The 20,237-nt window shown below is 43.4% G+C and overlaps 1 protein-coding gene across 7 annotated transcripts in view; it reads right to left on the bottom strand.

Moving 5' to 3' along the window:
• DAB1 (DAB adaptor protein 1) overlaps positions 1–20,237 on the bottom strand; it is a 706,595-nt gene that overhangs the window by 243,354 nt on the left and 443,004 nt on the right. For 3 of the 7 annotated variants that reach the window (XM_034779094.1, XM_034779097.1, XM_034779100.1), the window contains exon 1: positions 19,998–20,160. The exons of the other annotated variants lie outside the window; for them this stretch is intronic. The gene's annotated coding sequence lies outside the window, so the exon portion shown is untranslated. Of the gene's footprint in view, positions 1–19,997; positions 20,161–20,237 lie in introns of those variants that run through there. 7 annotated transcript variants of the gene reach the window in all.

Here is a 20,237-nt window from a genome sequence, read left to right as displayed (position 1 = left end):
AGATCTCTCTCAGACTACGTCTACACTATGAGCTAGGGGTGTGATTCCCATGTTGCACAGATATACTTGCACTAAGAATAGTTGCATAGACAGAGCAGCACCAAGCAGTGACACAGGCTAGCTGTACTGAGTACAAACCCACCTCAACCTCATGTATACCACACAGCTAGCCCACGCTGCTGCTCCCTATGCTATCCCGGCTACAATACTACTTTTAGCACCCTAGCTCACTGAGAGCTCGTGTGAGTACGTCTACATGAGCTGAGAATCACACGTCCAGCTCCAAGTGTAGACATACCTTTAACCTCTCCTATTGAAGCAGTTCTACTTTGTATAATTAAATATTCAAAGAGTAGTTATCAATAGTTTGCGGTCAACCTGGGGGGATATATCTAGTTGGGTCCTGCCGGGGTCTGTCCTGGGTTTGGTACTATTCAATATTTTCATTAACGGCTTGGACAATGGAGTAGACAGTATGCTTATAACATTTTGGGTGGCAGTAAACTGGGAAGCATTGCCAGCACTTTGGAGGACAAGATTAGAATTTAAAATGACCTTGACAAAATCAAGAAGTGGTCTGAAATGAACAAGATGAAATTCAATAAAGCCCAGATGCAAAAATCTACACTTAGGAATTAAAAATCAAATGCATAACTACAAAATGGGGAATAAATGGCTAGGTGGTAATACTGCTGAAAAGGATCGGGGGTTATAGCGGCTGACATTAAATGTGAGTCAACAATGCAATGAAGTTGCAGAAAAGGCAAATATTCTGGGGGTATTAACAGGAATGTCAGATGCAAGATATGGGAGGTAATTGCCTCACTCTGCTCAGCACTGGTGAGGCGTCAACTGGCATACTGTATCCAGTTCTGGGCACCATAGTTTAGGCAAGATGTAAATAAGCTGGAGAGAGTCCAGAGGAGAGCAACAAAAATGATACAAGATTTAGAAAACCTGACCTATGAGGAAAGGTTTTAAAAAAATGGGGTATATTCTTGACAAAAGGGGGGGGGAGAGTGATAAGAGTCTTCAAATATGTTAAGGACTGTTACAGAGAGGATGGTGATCAATCATTCTCCATGCCCACTGAACAAAAGACAAGAAGCAATTGACTTAATCTACAACAAGGGAGATTTAGGTTAGATATCAGGAAAAAAACGTTCTAGTTAAAAGGACAAGTCACCCCTGGAATAGGGATGTTTTGGTATCTCCGTCACTGGATTTTTTAAGAACAGGTTGGACAACCACCTGTCAGTTATCTAGGTATACTTAGTCCTGCCTCAGCATAGGGGCTGGCCTAGATGACATCTCAAGGTCCTTCCAGCCCTACATTTCTATGATTCTATAACTGAGCCAGAGAAAAACAGAGATTGACTCTATAGTCTAGTGTTAGGGCACTTACTTGAGATGTAGGAGACCCAAGTTCAAGTCCCTGTGTTAAGTAGGGACATGAATTCAAATCTCCTGTGTCCTAGGTGAGTGCCCAGGCTATTGGCTATAAAGGGGTGGAGTTTTTCTACAAAAAAGGTCTGGATTTCAGATGCTAGGGTATGGGTTACCTCAGCAGCTGACCTGACTTATTCTTCTGCCTCCAGAAGAGGGTTCATAGCGGAGATCCCCAAGCGGAGGAAGGCGCCTTTCTCTGGCTCATCAATTAGGCACCTAGAGGCCCAGATTAATGGGAATTAGGTGCCTAAATACCTTTCCTCAGCATTTCATTTAGGCAGCTCCCTGCTCAACTTGCTGGTGTCTCAAAATCCCTTTCTTACGCACCTAAATTGCCCATTCTTTGAATGGGGAGCCAGGGCCTCTAACTCAGGGCTGAGAATTCCACTAGGTGGCAGGGTGCCCTTGGGTTATGCATTACAATGCCTAAAACCCTTACTGGATCTAAGACTCCGATATAGCAAATTATTTAGGTATACACATAACTTTACGCTTGTAAGTAGTTCCCAATGAAGTCAGTAGGACTACTCCCAAACTAACGTACTTTGCTGGATCATGGCCAGAAGTGCCAGAGACATAGGGGTTGGGCCAATGGATCCCAATTGCAAAGATCCACCGGCCATTTCCATCCACCCATAAGAGTCCTGAGACTGTTTTAGTGGTTGTGGAGCAGTTATTAGCGTTATTCCACAGGTTGTGTCTTGAGGAGGATTCCACATCTTCCACAGGATCATCTTGCAGTAAATCCAGCAACTCAAGCTTGGCACAGGGGGATTTGCTCGATGGCAATTCTCACTTCTATCTGAAACGCAACATGTACCCAAACCTATCACCATTTGCGATAAATGTAACATAGCAATAATGGGCCCGATCCTTAGCTGATGTAAATCAGGGGAGTTCTATTGACTTCAAAGAAGCTGCACCAAATTATATCAACTGCGAATCTCACCCAACATTTTTGAGAGGATCTCTCTCTCTGATTGAGAATCTAAGGACCACCTGATTTGTCAGACTGGATCAATCAAATAGTGCATTACATTTGATCTCCTCCCTCCAGCATTACTCAACACAAACTTCATCAAAAGGCAAAAATCATGGATCTGACCAATTGTGAAATGGTACATGGCAATGGCGGAGAAGAGAGTATTTCCGACCCTTCTGCAATCATCCTTGTGACATTTGATTACCTTATTCAGCAGGCACAACGACCAGTGTTATTGGTCATAAAACGATCCCTCCTAAATTCAGCAACGGTATTTATATTCCTGCAGGCTGACTACACACTGTGTGGAGGAGCATTGCCCGTTGATTTGTTTGCTACTAAGATTTAATTAAAAAAATTAACATCTAAGCTTTCTAATGAGGTATAGAAGACTAGGATCCTGATGTGAAATTGCCAACAGGACTGTACAACAGTCACTGACTAGCTTAGAACCAACTAATATACAGGGAGCAACATTATCACAGGAAGGAATTCCCACACACCACCTTTGCCATGATGAAGAGGGGGAAATATAGATTAAGGAAAGATCCCTACTTTTGTGGTATGGCAAATGTACAGTTAGGACACAAGATGAACGTACATCTATCGGGTCAATCTCATCTTGCAATAAAGAAATATTAATTTGTTGATATACTTTATATCTGAGAGTTTGAAGAACATTTGGCATAAAAGGCAATAAGAAAGGAAATCACTTAACAGCGTATTTTATTACATAAAGGAGTGAACTGTAAAACTGAAATATTAATAAAATATTTGCTGCATTGACTGTTGCTTAACTAAATAGCAGTATGGTTTTATGAAGATCAGCTGAATCGCATTAAAGTTTAAAAGTAGTTTTCCGTTTTCATAATTATCTTTATGCTTGGCTTAATCACATTCATAACTCCCAAAATCCCACTTCCTGAATTCCCTAATGGACCAATGCCCCGAGGTGCAAACTATCGGAACACTAGCAGCCCACCAAAGTTAACTTTGGCACTGAACAAAGATTAAGAGAAAGCAAACATCTCCAAAGCCTCAAGCGAAATACAGTATTTTTAAACTGTCTGAGTTTAAGGTTTACACAAGGAAGTCAAAAGAGAATAAAATTGAAGATATAAACCATAACTGATTAAAAATATTTGCATCCTTCTAAATGCAGTGCTGATTCTTCCGCCCCACTTGGATACTGGTCAGTGCTTATGAGGATTAAAGGAGTGGTATAAATATAATGCAGAGTTCAAGCAACATATCCTATGTTAACTTGCCAAAAATCACATGCCATGTGAGTCAGCTGTCAAGGCCACCCTTTGGGCAAAAATACTGGAAACTGGTCAAATTACAAACACATTGTCCACTTCTGAGTGAGGGCTCAATCCTGTAGGTTGCTGAGCATTCTGGACCCGATCCAGAAAAGTACGTAAGCACCCAAAGAATCCCACTGAAGTTCAAGTTTACAGTTCAAGTTAGAATCTGCCCTATTTCATGATTGTTTTAGTAGGCCTAACTGTGCCTTCAGATATACAAATGCAACTCCCATTCGATTCAGTGGGAGTTGCAACTAAGGTGACTGTGGATCAGAAGTGATTCTTTTCCTTTTAATGTAGTTACACGCTTTCTCTCATTTTTTCTACAGTCCCTACAGTGAACACTAAAGCAAAGTATAATTCTTTGGGTTGAAAAGTAGCCAATATGTTTTCTGTTATTTCTGCAGTAACCAATCTTGTTTATATTTTAACATTTCATGACAACTTTGTACAGTAAAAGGCAAACAACATTTATGACATTCATTCAATTCCACAGTCGTTCAAATTCAGTCTTCAAATGTGCATATTTAAAGCCTCTGCATCTCCAAATTCTAAACATGAAGCTACAGGCCGATATTCTTATTTATTAGTCCAAAACAATATATTTAAATTAACTGGAAAAAAATGTTCTTGGTAGCTCTACATAATAGGTTTAATTAAGACAGTTGTGGGTTTACAAAGCTGTTAAATTTTATAATGCACACTAAACAAGCTGACTGCAGAGTGTCTTCAGTCAACAACAGTAAGTATTACAGCAGGCATAATTGTAGAGACATCTCTATAAGATATGATAAAAGAAAAATAGATTTGAGCAATAAAAAAAAATACTCTAGATGCCCAGAATATAGTGATACAGCAAATCAATGGCAACTTGGTAATACCTGATGCATGTAGAAACCTATTAAGTTTAAATAATGCTGTATTTATTTACAATTTTCCAAAAACATAAAAAGTTTTATTTTTCTTAGGATCTATTATCTCTGTATTCTACATCTTCCTTTTCAAAACTTTTGGGGTTTCCTATAAATGATCTCTGACAGGTTGTGAGTCCCGCCCCCCCCAAATCAAGCGTGTTATTAATCTTACTGATAGCCTGAAAAGGAATAATTTATTGTACCATTGTGACCATTTTAGGGAATATATCTGCATCAATTTATGAATCTTATTTAGTTCTGTGAGCATCTTTTATGATTGTAAACCTGCAGATTAGAACTTCCCTTTTCTGTACGACCCTTATGTTGAGAAGCTATTTGAACCAGTATTTTTGTAGCGTCATGCGCTGCATAGCAAGCCCAGAAAAGGAAGGCATGTTTCTCACCTTATGGAGACCTAACAAAAAAAAGAGTCATCTGCTGGCTGCCAAAACTACTGACTTGCTAATTACTCTTACCTGCTTTAGTAAGCTTCTATACCCACCAGCTCACAAGGGCTAGTGGTGCTGGAGAATGGAAAATCCACAATGGGAAGACAGAAGGAGAAAGCGTGCTTTTAAAAAAGAGACACTCTCTCTAGCAAGGGACAGACCATCGCCAGAAGACTGAGCATTATGGCCTTGACTTCCCTGAAGGATGACCAGAACCCAAAAGTCACTTAGGAGTGGCAAGAACACTGGAGAGAGGGAATTGAGTTTGGGTGTTTGCTGGTTTTCCAGAGATCTGTAACTCTCATCTGCTTTCTACGGCTACGGCTACACTACAGGGCTTACAGGAGCGCAGCTGCGCCGCTATAGAGCAGCTAGTGCAGATGCTCTAAGCCGACGGGAGAGAGAGCTCTCCCATCTATTTATTACTCCAGCACCCACGAGCAAGACAAACTCAGCCGCCAACACAGTGCTGTCCACACAGGTGCTTAGGTTGGTGTAACTTACATCGCTCAGGAGATGGCTTATTCACATCACAGAGCAACATAATTTATACCAGTGTATGCTGTACTGTGTACATAGCCTCGGAGTAATGTGTGATGTTTAAGTTGTTACTTTACAAAGCCTGCGTTCCTTGCTTTACCTGTCCCCAAAGCATTAAAACTGTAAACTGGAGTGAGGTGGAATTGGGGACAGTGAGCATAAGCTGCTAGGGAGACTTGGTCTCAGGGCCCCACATCCCAGGAAAGAGTCCCAGTTAGAGAGGCTGCACTCTGGGAGCATGCCTGATGGTATGTTTACACAGCAAAGAAAAACCCACAACTGGCCCATGCCAGCTGACTGGGCTCAACGGGCTCGGACTCAGGGGCTACAGCCCAAGCTCTGGGAGCCACCCACCTCACAAGGTCCTATAGCCAAGGCTCCAGCCCAAGCCCAGACATCTACACCGCAATGAAACGGCCCTACAGCCCAAGCCCCATAAGCAAAAGTCATCTGGCACGGGCCAGCGGTGGGTGTCTAGTTGCTATGTAGACACACCCTAAGAGGCCAGAGCTAGGGAGAGGGTCTGGATGCTGCTCAGACCCAGTGAGCTTGGAAGTCTGTGGGATTCGAAGGCTGGGTCCAACACTACAGACTGGTGAACATTCACAAGAAGGGACTCAACCAATGCTATAGCAATCATCCAAAGTCAATTCTGATAGTGTCCCTAGTATGCTACTGAGAAATAAAGTAGCTTTGTGCTACAAAAAGCACTTTTATGAGGCGCTGTATTCCTTCTTTATATCATCAACATAACCACAAAAAACAAGCAATGCCCTTAATAACTTTGGTCTTGATAGCAAGCAGATTCCCTAACAAAGATATTACCCACATTCAGATACAATTCAATATTGTCATTAATGTTTTCATTAATGACTTGGATAATGGAGTGGTGAGTATGCATATAAAATTTGCAGACGACACCAAACTGGGAGGGATTGCAAGCACTTTAGAGGACAGGATTAGAATTCAAAATGACCTTGGCAAATTAGAGATTTGGTCTGAAATCAACAACGTGACATTTAGTAGAGACAAGTTAAAAATACTTCTCTTAAAAAAAATCAAAAGCACAACTACAAAATGGGGAATAACTGGCTACGTGGTAATACTGCTGAAAAAGATGGAGGGTTATAGCGAATCACAAACTTTATATGAGCCAACAATGTGATGTAGTTGTCAAAAACAACAATATAATTGTGGGTGGTATTAACAGGAGCGTCATATGTAAGACACAGGAAATAACTGTCCCACTTTACTTGGAACTGTGAGGCCTCCGCTGGGGTACTGTGTCCAGTTGTCAGTACCACATTTTAGGAAAGTTGTGGACAAACTAGTGAGTGCAGAGGAGAGCAACAAAAATGATAAAAAGCTTAGAAAACCTCAGAGACTTATAGACACTAAGGTCAGAAGGGACCATCATGATCATCTAGTCTAACCTCCTGCACATTGCAGGTCACAAAACCTCATCCACTCACTCCTGTAATAGACCCCCTAACCTCTGGCTAAGTTACTGAAGTCCTCAAATCATGGTTTAAAGACTTCAAGTTACAGAGAATCCACAATTTACACTAGTTTAAACCTGCAAGTAACCCGTACCCCATACTGCAGAGGAAGGCGAAAAAGCCCCAGGGTCTCTGCCAATCTGACCTGGGGGGAAATTCCTTCCCAATCCAAATATGGTGCTCAATTAGACCCTGATCATGTGGGCAAGACCCACCAGCCAGACACCTGGCAAAGAATTCTCTGTAGTCTCACAGCATCCCCACAATAAACATATCAAGCTCAATCTTGAAGCCAGTTAGGTTTTTGCTCCCAATGCTCTCCTTGGAAGGCTGTTCCAGAACTTCACTCCTCTGATGGTAAGAAACCTTTGCCTAATTTCAAGCCTAAACTTGTTGATGGCCAGTTTATATCCATTATATCCTCTCCCTCCCTGGTATTTATCCCTCTGATGTATTTATAGAGAACAATCACATCTGCCCTCAGCCTTCTTTTGGTTAGGCTAAACAAGCCAAGCTCTTTGAGTCACCTCTCATAAAGTAGGTTTTCCATTCCTTGGATCATCCTAGTAGCCCTTCTCTGCACCTGTGCCAGTTTGAATTCATTTTTCTTAAACACGGAAGACAAAAATTGCACACAGTATTCCAGATGAGGTAGTAACACTTCCCTGTCTCTACTGGAAATACCTCGCCTGATGCATCCTAGAACTGCATTAGTCTTTTTCACAGTCACATCACATTGTTATCAACCAATACACCCGCCTCTTTTTCCTCCTCTGTCACTTCCAACTGATACATCCCCAGCTTATAGCAAAAATTCTTGTAGTTAGTCCCTAAATTTATGACCTTGCATTTTGCACTATTAAATTTCATCCCATTTCTACTAGTCCAGTTTACAAGGTCATCCAGATCTTCTTGTATGAAATTCCTCCTCCGAATTGGCTATACCTCCCAATTTTGTGTCATTCACAAATTTCATTAGTACACTCTCACTTTTTGTGCCAAGGTCAGTAATGTTAAAATAAGATCTGTCCCAAGACCGATCCCAAAACCAATCCCTGAACAACTCTACTAATAACCCCAGGTTGGTCTGGCACAATCTACTTTTTGGAAAACCATGTTGTTTTCTATCCCAATTACCATTAACCTCTATGTCCTGAATTATTTTCTCTTTCAAAATTTGTTCCAAGACCTTTTGAGGTCAAATTAACAGGCTTGTAGTTTCCTGGATCACTTTTTTTCCCCTTTCTTAAAAATAGGAACTATATTAGCAATTTTCTAGTCATAGGGTATGACTCCCGAGTTTAGAGATTCCTTAAAAAATCCTTTCTATTGGGCTTGCAATTTCATGTGCCAGTTCCTTTAATATTCTTGGATGGAGATTATCCAGGCCCCCCGATTTAGTCCCATTAAACTGTTTGAGTTGGACTTCCTAATTTCTACCTGCCTATCCTTGTTCCCATTAGCCAGCCTACCACTACCCCTAAACTCTTCACTAGCCTCATTAAAAACTCAGGCAAAGTATCTGTTTAGGTGTTGTGCCATGCCTGAATTTTCTTTAATCTTCATCCCATCCTCAGGGCTTAGTGATCCCACTTCTTCTTTCCTTGTTTTCTTCTTATTTATATGGCTATAGAACCTTTTACTATTGATTTTAATTCCCTTTGCAAGGTCCAGCTCTGCTTGGCTTTTGGCAATTCTCATTTTATCCCTACATTTTCTGACCTCCAAGAGGCAGCTTTCCTTGCTGATCCCTCCGATGTTCCCTTCCTTGTAGGCTTTCTGCCTTCTCTTAACCACCTGAGATGCTTGTTCATCCAGTTTAGTCTGCAACCCTTCCTATGAATCTTCCCCCCTTGCTTCAGATGGAGGCTGACCTGACCTATGAGGAAAGGTTAAAATGACTAGGTATGTTAGTCTTGAGAAAGGAAAATTGAGGGGGGACCTGATAATAGTCTTCAAATACATTAAAGGCTGTTATAAAGAGGATGGTGATCAATTGTTCTCCATATCCACCGAAGGTAGGACAAGTAGTAATTGGCTTAATCTGCAGCAAACGAGACTTAGGTTAGATAACAGTACAAACTTTCTAACCGTAAGGGTAGCTAAGCTCTGTAGTAGGCTTCCAATGGAGTTTGGTTGTGAAATCCCCATCACTGTAAGTTTTTAAGAACTGGTTAGATAAACACCTGTCAGAGATGTTCTAGGTTTACTTGGTCCTGTTTCAGTACGGGGGCTGGACTTGATGACCTCTTGAGATTCCTTCCAGCTCTATATTTATACAATTCTATTACAAGCAACTCCAGTGGGCTTGATATTTTTTTTATCATCTGTTTTCTGAAAAATATCCTCCAAATCTATTTTTACACAGATTTCCACTGACTGCTCATTAAGGTAATGCACATCTTGCAACTATAGGGTCATTTTCTGAGAACATCTAAATCTAAAGTTTTGCAAAATCAGTAGTATGCCTGCTAAAAACATAATAGCAAGCACACATGGGAAGCAAGTCTAAGGGGAAAAACAATTGAAGACAGTTGGCAGTTTTTCAAAGAGACATTATTAAGGGCACAAGAGCAAACTATCCGACTGCATAGAAAGATAGGAAGTATGGCAATAGGCCACCCTGGCTTGACCAGGAGATCTTCAATGATCTAAAAAATAAAAAATAAAAGAGTCCTACAAAAAGGGGAAACTAGGTCAAATTACAAAGGATGAATATAAACAAATAACACAAAGTATGTAGGGACAAAATTAGAAATACCAAGGCAAAAAATGTGATCTAATTAGCTAGAGACATACAGGATAACAAGAAAATATTCTACAAATACATTAGAAGCAAGAGGAAGACCAAGGACAGGGTAGGCCTGTTACTCAATGAAAGGACAACAGAAAATGTGGAAATGTCAGAGGTTCTTAATGACTTCTTTGTTTCAGTTTTAACCAAGAAGGTTGGCTGTGATTAGATGTCTAACATAGTGAATGCCAGTGAAAATGAGGTAGGATCAGAGGCTAAAATAGAGAAAGAACAAGTTAAAAATACTTAGACAAGTTAGATGTGTTCAAGTCACCAGGGCCTGATGAAATGCATCGTAGAATACTCAAGGAGCTGACTGAGGAGATATCTGAGCCATTAGCGATTATTTTTGAAAAGTCATGGAAGATGGGAGAGATTCCAGAAGACTGGAAAAGGGCAAATATAGTGCCAATCTATAAAAAGGAAAACAGGGACAACCCAAGGAATTACAGACCAGTCAGCTTATCTTCTGTACCTGGAAAGATAATGGAGCAAATAATTTGCAAACATCTAGAAGATAATAAGGTGATAAGTAACAGTCAGCATGGATTTGTCAAAGACAAATCATGTCAAACCAACCTGAAAGCTTTCTTTGAGAGGGTAACAAGCCTTGTGAATAGGGGGGAAAGTCGTAGACATAGTATATCTTGACTTTAGTAAAGCTTTCAATATGGTGTTGCATGACCATCTCATAAACAAACTAGGGAAATGCAACCTAGATGGAGCTACTATATTGTGGGTGCAAAATTGATTGGAAAACCATTTCCAGAGAGTAGTTATCAGTGGTTCACAGTCATGCTGGAAGGGCATAATGAGTGGGGTCCCACGGGAATTGGTTCTGGGTCCGGTTCTGTTCAATATCTTCATCAGTGATTTAGATAATGGCATAGAGAGTACACTTACAAAATTTACGGAAGATACCAAGCTGGGAGGGATTGCAAGTGCTTTGGAGGATAGGATTAAAATTCAAAATGATCTGGACAAACTGGAGAAATGGTCTGAAGTAAATAGGATGAAATTCAATAAGGACAAATGCAAAGTACTCCACTTAGGAAGGAACAGTCAGTTGCACACATACAAAATGGGAAATGACTGCCTAGGAAGGAGTACTGCAGAAAGGGATCTGGGGGTCATAGTGGACCACAAACTAAATGAGTCAATGTAACAATGTTGCAAAAAAAGCAAACATCATCCTGGGATGTATTAGCAGGAGTGTTGTAAGCAAAACAGGAGTAGTAATTCTTCCGCTCTACTGCACTCTGATTAGGCCTCACCTGGAGTATTGTGTCCAGTTCTGGGCGCCACTTTTCAGGAAGGATGTGGACAAACTGGAGAGAGTCCAGAGAAGAGCAACAAAAATGATTAAAGGTCTAGAAAACATGACCTATGAGGGAAGACTGAAAAAACCTGAGTATGTTTAGTCTGGAAAAGGGAAGATCGAGAGGGGACATGGTAACAGTTTTCAAGTACATAAAAGGTTGTTACAAGGAGGATAGAGAAAAATTGATCTTCTTAGCCTCTGAGGATAGGAAAAGAAGCAATGGCTTAAATTGCAGCCCCCTCTCTCCCCTTTCCCTCCTGCTCACTCCTCTTCATCCCCCTCTCCCCCTGCCCACCACTCGCTCCTCTCCACCCTCTCCCCCCCCGTGTGTGAGCGGCGGGTGGGGCCTTTGGGGTAAGAGGCCGAGCAGGGGGCAGGGTCTCGGGGCGGACTGCAGGCTGAGCAGAGAGGTGGGGCCATGGTCCAAGCATTGGGGCCCACAAAAAGTTAATCCGGTCCTGTACCTGCATGGTAGGATTATTTGCTTCACTACAAAATTAGGTCAGACTCCTCTTTGGAGAGCTCTAGGTCCACTAAATTTCTATTCATTTGCCTTTGGGTTAGGGGAATCACAAGACTCTCAAGAAACTGCTGTTTCCCTACCTGCAAGGGTAATCAGCATTTGCTGGAAAAAAATAAACAGTGCTTCTTGACACTATCTGGAGAACAGAGAGCAAATCGGCCGTTCACAGACATCTCTGTACAGTAAAGAGAGCAGCTCATACATCAGTACATATTTAATAGTTGAAATGAACCAATAAGTGGGTATGTTTGTAGCCTCAGGTATCAGACTATCCTACTTCTGATACGATGAACCTCCTGAGGAAGGGTAAGACTCCTTTTGCTCTCCACTAAGCTAACTGCAATGGGATGATGGGAAGGGCAGGTGCTGCCCTGAGCAGGGCCGGCTCCAGGCACCAGCTTGTCAAGCAGGTGCTTGGGGCGGCCACTCCGGAGAGGGGCGGCACGACCAGCTATTTGGCGGCAATTCGGCGGATGGTCCCTCACTCCGGCTCAGAGCGAAGGACCTGCTGCCGCAGATCACGATCGCGGGTTTGGGGATGGGTTTTTTTTGGCTGCTTGGGGCGGCCAAAACCCTGGAGCCGGCCCTGGCTCTGAGACTCTGGGAAGGGGGTGGAAATTGGGAAGAATCCTGATTCTATCCCCAGCACCTGTCTAACTGAGATGCTAACTAATGCACAGGGGAGTAATCCGCTCCAGAGAAAGGTGTGAAGTAAGTAACTCAGACCCTCCCAAAAACAAGGGGTGGGGCAACAAGGCAATAGTGACACTTGGGGCAGCACAGCTACATGCTTCCCTTTATTCACGACAGACCCACATGCAGTTATAGCTTTGTAGTTGCTACCCTAAATCCATGTGGAGTGCCACAGAGGGGTCTGTGCTAGGACTAGGGTCTATGACTGTATGCATGGCAAATGAAAAATATACAGTCGTTATTTATAAAAACTACTTTTAAGTTGATTCTCATAAGATTTGCTAACGCTACAATAAAAAAAAAAACTCAAACAGAAGAACAGCAATTTTATGCATTACATGTCTGAATACTGCTTACACCTTTAGCATCTGAACATTATGATGGTTGACTGTGTGAGATTAGATACACAGATGACATTGCATGAAATAATATGACCGCTTTTCTGCATCCCACTACGCTGGCCTTTTTAGTTTACGAAGGATGGGGCAATAACAATTCAACTTCTTTTAAGCAGAATTGATTTATGGATGAAATTATTAAACCAAGGCCATGAAATGTAATTTTATTTAAGCTAGCCTGGGCAAAATCCTTGTATTATTGGCAAAGTATGGAGTTTAGGTCCGTGTGCCACCTTTTAAAACTGTTTCAACTTCATACTTTTTAATCCATTTAATTATTGGTGAGAGGGTTAAATGTTTTTATTTAAAATGCTTAGTGAAATGTTCATATAGTTAATCAATACTCATCTCCAAGTCTTGTATTATTGTTGAAATAGAGAACTGCCATACAAAGGAAGAAGGTATTTTGCCAAATGGCACTTGAGGTTTAGATTGATGAAATCCTACTGAATATCTGGCTTTTTATACATGTTTAATAAAATACATGTATTTTCAAGTGGTAATGCGCAAAAAATATGCACATAGCTGATTTATCGGTATAAAGAAAGGCCAGACTGAGAGGCTAAGGTCTCTTTTACACAACTTTGAATTAACTTAATGCTGGTGGAAAAGACTTGACAGTCCAGAAAAGTGAAGTTTATCCCCAGAAAAGGAACAGTAAAGTCTTATTCACTCCGCCCTATCGTACTAACATGCCTCAACCTTGTACCAAAAGGGCTAAGGTGAGATGGTAGTTCAGTCTCCATGCTCATTCAGTCCTTGTCCTCTTTGATGTTACTGCCAGGCAATCTGTCAATTATAGCATTTTTGCAATGCAGACACCTGACAGGGAGGAAAGAGGTTTGGACCATCAACTCATTTCACATAGGCCACTGAACAAATTGCACAGGCAACCAGACAATCTTTTATACAATCTGCCTTTCACACAGAAGTGAGAGGAAGGATGGTCCACTAGTTAGGATGCAAGCCTGGAATTTAAGAAGAATGGGTTCAATTCCCTGCTTCACACACAGACTTCCTGTGTGATCCTGGGCAAATCTGTCTGTGCCTCAGTTTCCAATGTGTAAAATGGGGATATAACTTCCTTACCTCACAAGGATGCTGTGAGGATAAATACATTAAAGAGTGTGAGGCGCTCAAGTACTATAGTAATAGAGCCATATAAGTAGCTAAGGTAGACAGAACAATTTTTGGTCACTACTTACCTGCACAGGACATGAATGTGTGATTGAGAAGTGACACGCTCTATATCCCTAAATAATCGGCTGGATTGTCAAAAGTTCTGCATATCCAGCAGTCCCTCTTAACTTCCGTAAACGTGGCCAAGTAAGCAGCACTTTTGAAAATCAGGCCACTTACTTATGTGACTAAAACTTTAGCCAACCATTTTAAAAAAAAATCGTTGTTACTATTCCCTGGAACCATCCACTTTCCTAAACATAAAATTATATAGGTTCCAGTAAACAATATTTAACTGCTGTTGGCATATCTTCATCTTCAGGAGAATCCCATATTAGCAGGGCAGGTTGGCTGCAGTTAGTTTGATAAAATATGCTAACAGAAACCAAGAGACTTTTCTGACAGACCAAAACCTTGCAATACTTGAAACCCAAAGAGTCAGAAAGACAGATAGACAGAAAGAGATTCACTTAGCCTCTGGGGCTGGGATGGGATAAGATGGGTTGGCAGACCTATCAAATTAGCTGAAGTCATCAAAGTACTGCCAACTATAGTGATATTTTCACAAGTGATGGGAATTCAGAGGGTTATGGAGTTCATCTTGCACTGTCACGAGCATCAGCCCTGCCAGAAGCCAGCTGTATCTCTCCCCACTGCTATCACAGGATTGGAAGGGGAAGGAGGGAGCAAAAAGCCCAGCAGTTCAGGGCAACTCCTTTACCTTCTCCCTGCTACCCTCCTGGAGGTGGAGGGGGGGGGGGGAAGGAAAGCACATCTGCTCCTCCTCCCTCCATCACCTGGGCTGGGAAGAGGCAGAGGAAACCCTGTTGCAGCCCCCACCCCCAGGTCTGGGAGAGGGGGGTGAAAAGCTCAGGAGGAGCAGAGGTGAGGTTGGGGGGGGGGTGTCACTGAACTGAGGAGGGGCTGAACTGATGGTGGAGGTTGCAAGAAATTGAACTGAAGGGCATGGGGGTGAATGGGGTGGGTGAGCTGAACTGAGGGGTCCACCAGAAAGGGACAGAACTCATGGAGAGACAGGGTGACAAAATTAATTGCTGAGCAGGGGATGGGCAGATGTGGGGATGAGGGCTCCTGTAATGGGGGCCAGAATCACCTTACTTAATGAATCTGGCAGAGTGGTAAACACCAATTGTCATATGCAGGGGATGGGCAGAGTTCAAAAATCAAAAGAAACCAAAAACGCAATACGATTTTTTTTAAAATCTTGATTTTGGGGGGGGGGGGAAGAGAGGGAATCCAGCTCATGATTTTTGATCTCCTAAGGATGGCAATATGGTTGTCATGTGTTTTGCATGAGTGAGATTATGGGACTGGACCTGATGATAGTCTAAAAACAGCATCAGCAAGTGCATGGTGGACAGTAAAAAGCATGTTATAAATAAATGGTTATTTAGACACACGTGTCCAATGACCTCTTGGCAGCTGAAAAGAACAACTAAAGCTGATGTACTTTTAAATGAACAGTTTGCCCAAGTAAGTTCAGGAGAGGCCTAGGGAAATCTAATCAAAAGTTGCCCAGGATGTGTTCTGATGAACAAGAAAGGCCAAAGTATTCCATAACTGCTGGCCCTTGACCCTAAAGAATCTGCCTCCTGTACCTTCTTGACTGCACCTGCATTGTGGCTTGCTCACAGTGTTAAGTAGACAGATAGTGACATCCACAATGGGATTTAAATGCTTAACTTTAAGTGCCTAAATCCAAAATTTTGATCCTCAGAACCCCTGCTCAGCTGCCACCTAACCTTGTGGACACCTAAATACCCTAGAAGCCTGCATTTCCTAAAGCACCTAATTTCTTTTGGTGGTCATGCACAAAGCCTCCTAAATCCTCCAGCAGAATCCTCAAACTACACATTTACCTACCCATATTCACTGGCACAGAGACTGAGACCTGGGGCTCCCAAGAGACTGCTCTAACCATGAGGCAAGAGAGTCATTCACTCACTCTATGGCTTTCATACAAAGCTTCAACCCCAGAGATTGACAAACACCCAGCTTCCTCTCCCCACCCCCACAGAATACCCTTTCATCCAGTAGTTAGGGCAGGGAGGTGGGAGGCTGGGGTCCAAGTCCCTGCTCTGAATCAGACAGGGTGGGAATTTGAACCCAAATCTCCCACATCCCAGGTGAATGGTCTAACCACATGGCTCTTGGATATAATGGGGGCACAACCACTGGTTTACTTGAGAAAGGGTTGAACTGGGTTTAGGTGTTTAACTCCAGCAGGGGGTTCCTGGCTAGGCATCCCTCCAGTCCAGAATTCGGCCGCTAATTTCTTTGGAGGGGTGGGGCTTAGGCTACAGCCCTCTTCTCAGCATTTCTGATTGGCTAGTTTAGACAGCTCCCTGCTCAGCGCGCTGGCTTTTGCAAATCTCATTCTTAGACACCTAACTCTCCCCTAGCATTGAAGAGGGTGCCTGGGCTTCTAACTCAGGGCTGGGAAATCTACTAGGCAGCAGGGCACCTACAGTTCGGTGCTGCAATACAAAGCCCGAGTCCCCTTTGTGACTCTAGCCCTAACTGCCTCAGCATAACCTGCTCAATCCGATGCTACTACTTTTGATGCCCTGTAGCTGCCTCAAGTCAACATCCTTGACTGTTGGTATCACTTCATCATGTGGGGCCACAGGTCAAGGGGCACAAACTGGATTTTTCACAGGCTGCGCTGAAAAAAGAAAATCAATTTCAATCCTCGTAAGATGAAACCACTGATGTGTGCAAGCACTAATGTCCGGAAGGCAGATCCTACCAGGAGACATGAGGGTGGCTGTCTTCCATCCATATCTTGAGGGGCTGTTAAAGGGAGATCAGTGCCAATGTACAGTCCACAGACTAAATTCTTTCTATACCACAGGGGACAATAAGTTTTGAACTCATATGCCATGGTGATTAAATGCACTGTGAGAAAAAAAGAATAGTTGGGGGGAAAAAATCCAGTATATTTAAGGCAAGTGTGTAATGCATGTAATTAGAGAAATTAATGACAACTGTGTAAACTAGAGTCTAATTTCACCTGCAGTTTGACTTCTGAAGTCTGAAAATGTGCCTTTCAGCTCTCAGTTTTAATTTCTATTTTAGATATCAACTGCATTTAGATCGCTCAACAACAAAAAAATTCATAAGGGCCTCTTCAAAAAACAATGTACATATCTGAATGAATATCAATCCCATGTTGAGCAATAATTTCCTTTTTGCTTAAGTGAGTATAGCAGCAAGAAAAAGAAAAACAATAAGTGATACAATATTTTCTTCAATCATTTCATATAATTGTGTGTCTTGCACTGGAAACATACTGTGAAACAGCTTCAGAGATGAGTCTCATCAACAATAAGGTTTTTTCTGTGTGAGTAGTTGAAAACAATAAAGGTGATTAAGCGTTTTAGTTGAGTATTCAAAATTTAAGCAAGTGGAAGAAAAAATCAAGAATTTGGCTTTTAAAACTATTTTGGTAAAGAATTTAAAGTTTAGTTTATTGTGTTGAAACAAACAGAACACAACTTTACAGTGAAACTAAAACTAAACAGTGATCTACAAGTTCCAGGATTAATAAAAAACAATAAAACAAAACATTCTTGTACTTGATTGTTCACTACCCTCTCCCATATGTTTATTATTATTATTATTATTATTTATATTGTGGTGGCGCTTAGGGGCTCCAGTCATGGATCAGGACTCCATTGTGCTAGCTGGTCTACAAACAGATCAAAAAACAATTACTCCTGCCCCAAAGACTGAACACTCTCAGAAATGTTCCAATGAATCTCCCTGAGATTCTCCCCAAACATTCACATTGTGATTTCTTTCACAACCTAATGCATTCCAAACTTGAATCAAGCCAATAGGAACACCCTACTGTAGTTAAGAGCTTGCGATCACGGTATTTTGAACACTAATTCACTTAAGGGCATATATTAAAACCTCTCTGAAGACCAAATGGCCTTCCTCCCACAGTTCTTATTAGGTCTTATTATGAAAATTTTTATCCAATTCCATTTAAGGAACATCTCTATTAAAGCCAATTTTCACTTTTTTTTTTTAAACCCAGCTCCTTGACTGTGCATTGTTGGAAATGCAGGATATCTGGAATCCCTCATCTGGTCTGTAATTTTTAAAAAGGACACTAATAATGAGAATAGGGGAGGTTTGCAATGTTATGCATTAGCAGAGAGCCATCAGTAAGTGTGCAAACTTTCAACATGAACATTTTGACCCCTTACTCCTGAGTAACTTTTACACAGGTGTACAGTCCAATTGCAGAATCAGGCCCTTAGGAGAGGACTAGCTTTAAATCAGGGAGCTTAGTTTTAACCATAATGTTATGGACTGCCAGGGGATCCAGGCTCCGGGGGATAGCCCTATTACTTAATATAAGCAACTCAGTGAAGTCGGCATTTCCACTTCTCCTCCCTTAGGTTCTAAATATTTCCACAATAAATTTCCATCAGACAATCCCGTTTGCGGTTGGTTTTCAACTCCCAATACATCTTCCGAGAAAGAAAACAAATACACAGATGAGTGCTTTTAAAATGCGCCCTCAGCTAACGCGCTCCTTATTTAAAACTACTGTAGACAGCAGCAATACATTCAGGAGGCGCATCATCAAAAAGACAGATTGCAGGTGTAAGATCATCTCCGACCAGCCATCAGTGTGTAGACGGGCTGCAAGCCCCGTGGAACTGGAGCAGACACTAACAATGCGGCTCACTTCAATGTGTACTTTTAGGGTTTCTGGAGGGTGGGAGCGTGGGGATGTTTGCAAAAGCGCGATTCAAAATCAGAAACAAAACTCTGAACGTGGGATTGACAATTCCCTCACCAACAGCCCCCGGGAACCCCCAAACGCCAACAACATAACGGTGCGTAACAGCAAACGCAAGACAAGGGGCGTCTTGGTGCGGGGCAGTCACAATAACATGGCTGTGCGTGGAGATCTAATTGAACCATGGGAATGATGGCTCGGTCACACACTCAGCTTCCCCCCATCCGCAGCGCTTCGTCAGGAGCCCGGGGATCCTCAAGGCAAAAAAAATAATCACTCAACCAGGTCACGTTTGTTGTTGGCTTTCCTCTCTGCTTGGACTCCAGGGGCTGGTGTGTTCTGGGGTGAGGCTGGCGTTGCTGTGGGTTTGGTTGGGGCCGGGCACCTCGGGGACACGAGATTGCAGACCGCATCTTGGGGGTTTCCACGGATCGCTTAGAAGCCGGGACAGAAAATTCCGCTTGTTCTGGTGCGGACGGAGAGGGGAGGGAGCAAAGGGGGGGTTGCAATGTGCAGATGCGAATGGGTAAAAACTGCTGCCAAAGGCTGGAGAAGGAGGAATTGCTAGTTGCCCTGTAATGAGGGGGGAAGAGGGGCGCTACAAAGGCCCTCCTGCCCACCCCACCACCCTCTCCAGCAGCTATAGGGTGCCCTCTGCCCCACATCCCTTCTCCTGCACGCAGCGGCGACCTGGCCTCCCCACTCACCAAGGAGGCAGTGCCTGGGGCCGCCCGCCCTCCTTCCACGGGGGCAACCAGCCAACTCTTCAGGGGAGCAACAAGGAGGCACCCCCCTCCTTGCCCCCTCTCTCCACCACAACTGCACGTGGCAGCTGCCACCCAACTCCAGCATGGCAATATCCGGGCAACCCCTTCTGCCCCCCCCCCGGTCCATCCCGTTCCCAAAGTCCCACCCCCGTCCCCAGACGGAGAGACCACTGCAATAGACAGGGAGAGCCCGGAGTTGTTATCCCCGCAGAGCAGCGGCTGCACTTCTCTTTGCTCTTGCTATTCGGTGCCACCCAGGAGAAGCCCCAGCTGCTGTGTGCACTATCCGGGAACACACACAGACTGCGCGCACAAGCGGCTCATCCAATCCCCCCCCCCCCCCCCCAACAACCGCCGCCGCCAGCCCCCGTTTGCCTGGGGAGAGACTCTCGCAGCACTAACCTGCCGCGGCAAACCTCGGCGCCCGGCGTCCCTCTGCTCCCCATGGCGCGCGCGGCAGCGGCTCCGGCTCCTTACCGCGCACGTGGCGCGGCCACCCCGGGAGAGCCGCTTCCCCGGGTGCCTGCCCCCCGACCCCGGTCCGCGCGCAGCCGAGCCCAGAGGCGGGAGCAGGGGGCTGGGGAGGAGATGATCCCGGGTCGCCGCCTCCTCTCCAGAGGCGGGGGGGGGGGGGGGGGGGCC

The sequence above is a fragment of the Trachemys scripta genome, chromosome 8 (assembly GCF_013100865.1).
Source record: "Trachemys scripta elegans isolate TJP31775 chromosome 8, CAS_Tse_1.0, whole genome shotgun sequence".
In the NCBI taxonomy this organism is placed as follows: domain Eukaryota; kingdom Metazoa; phylum Chordata; order Testudines; family Emydidae; genus Trachemys; species Trachemys scripta.
The sequence above is the reverse complement of the archived record's forward strand: the minus strand, read 5'-3'. Positions and strand labels throughout refer to the sequence as shown.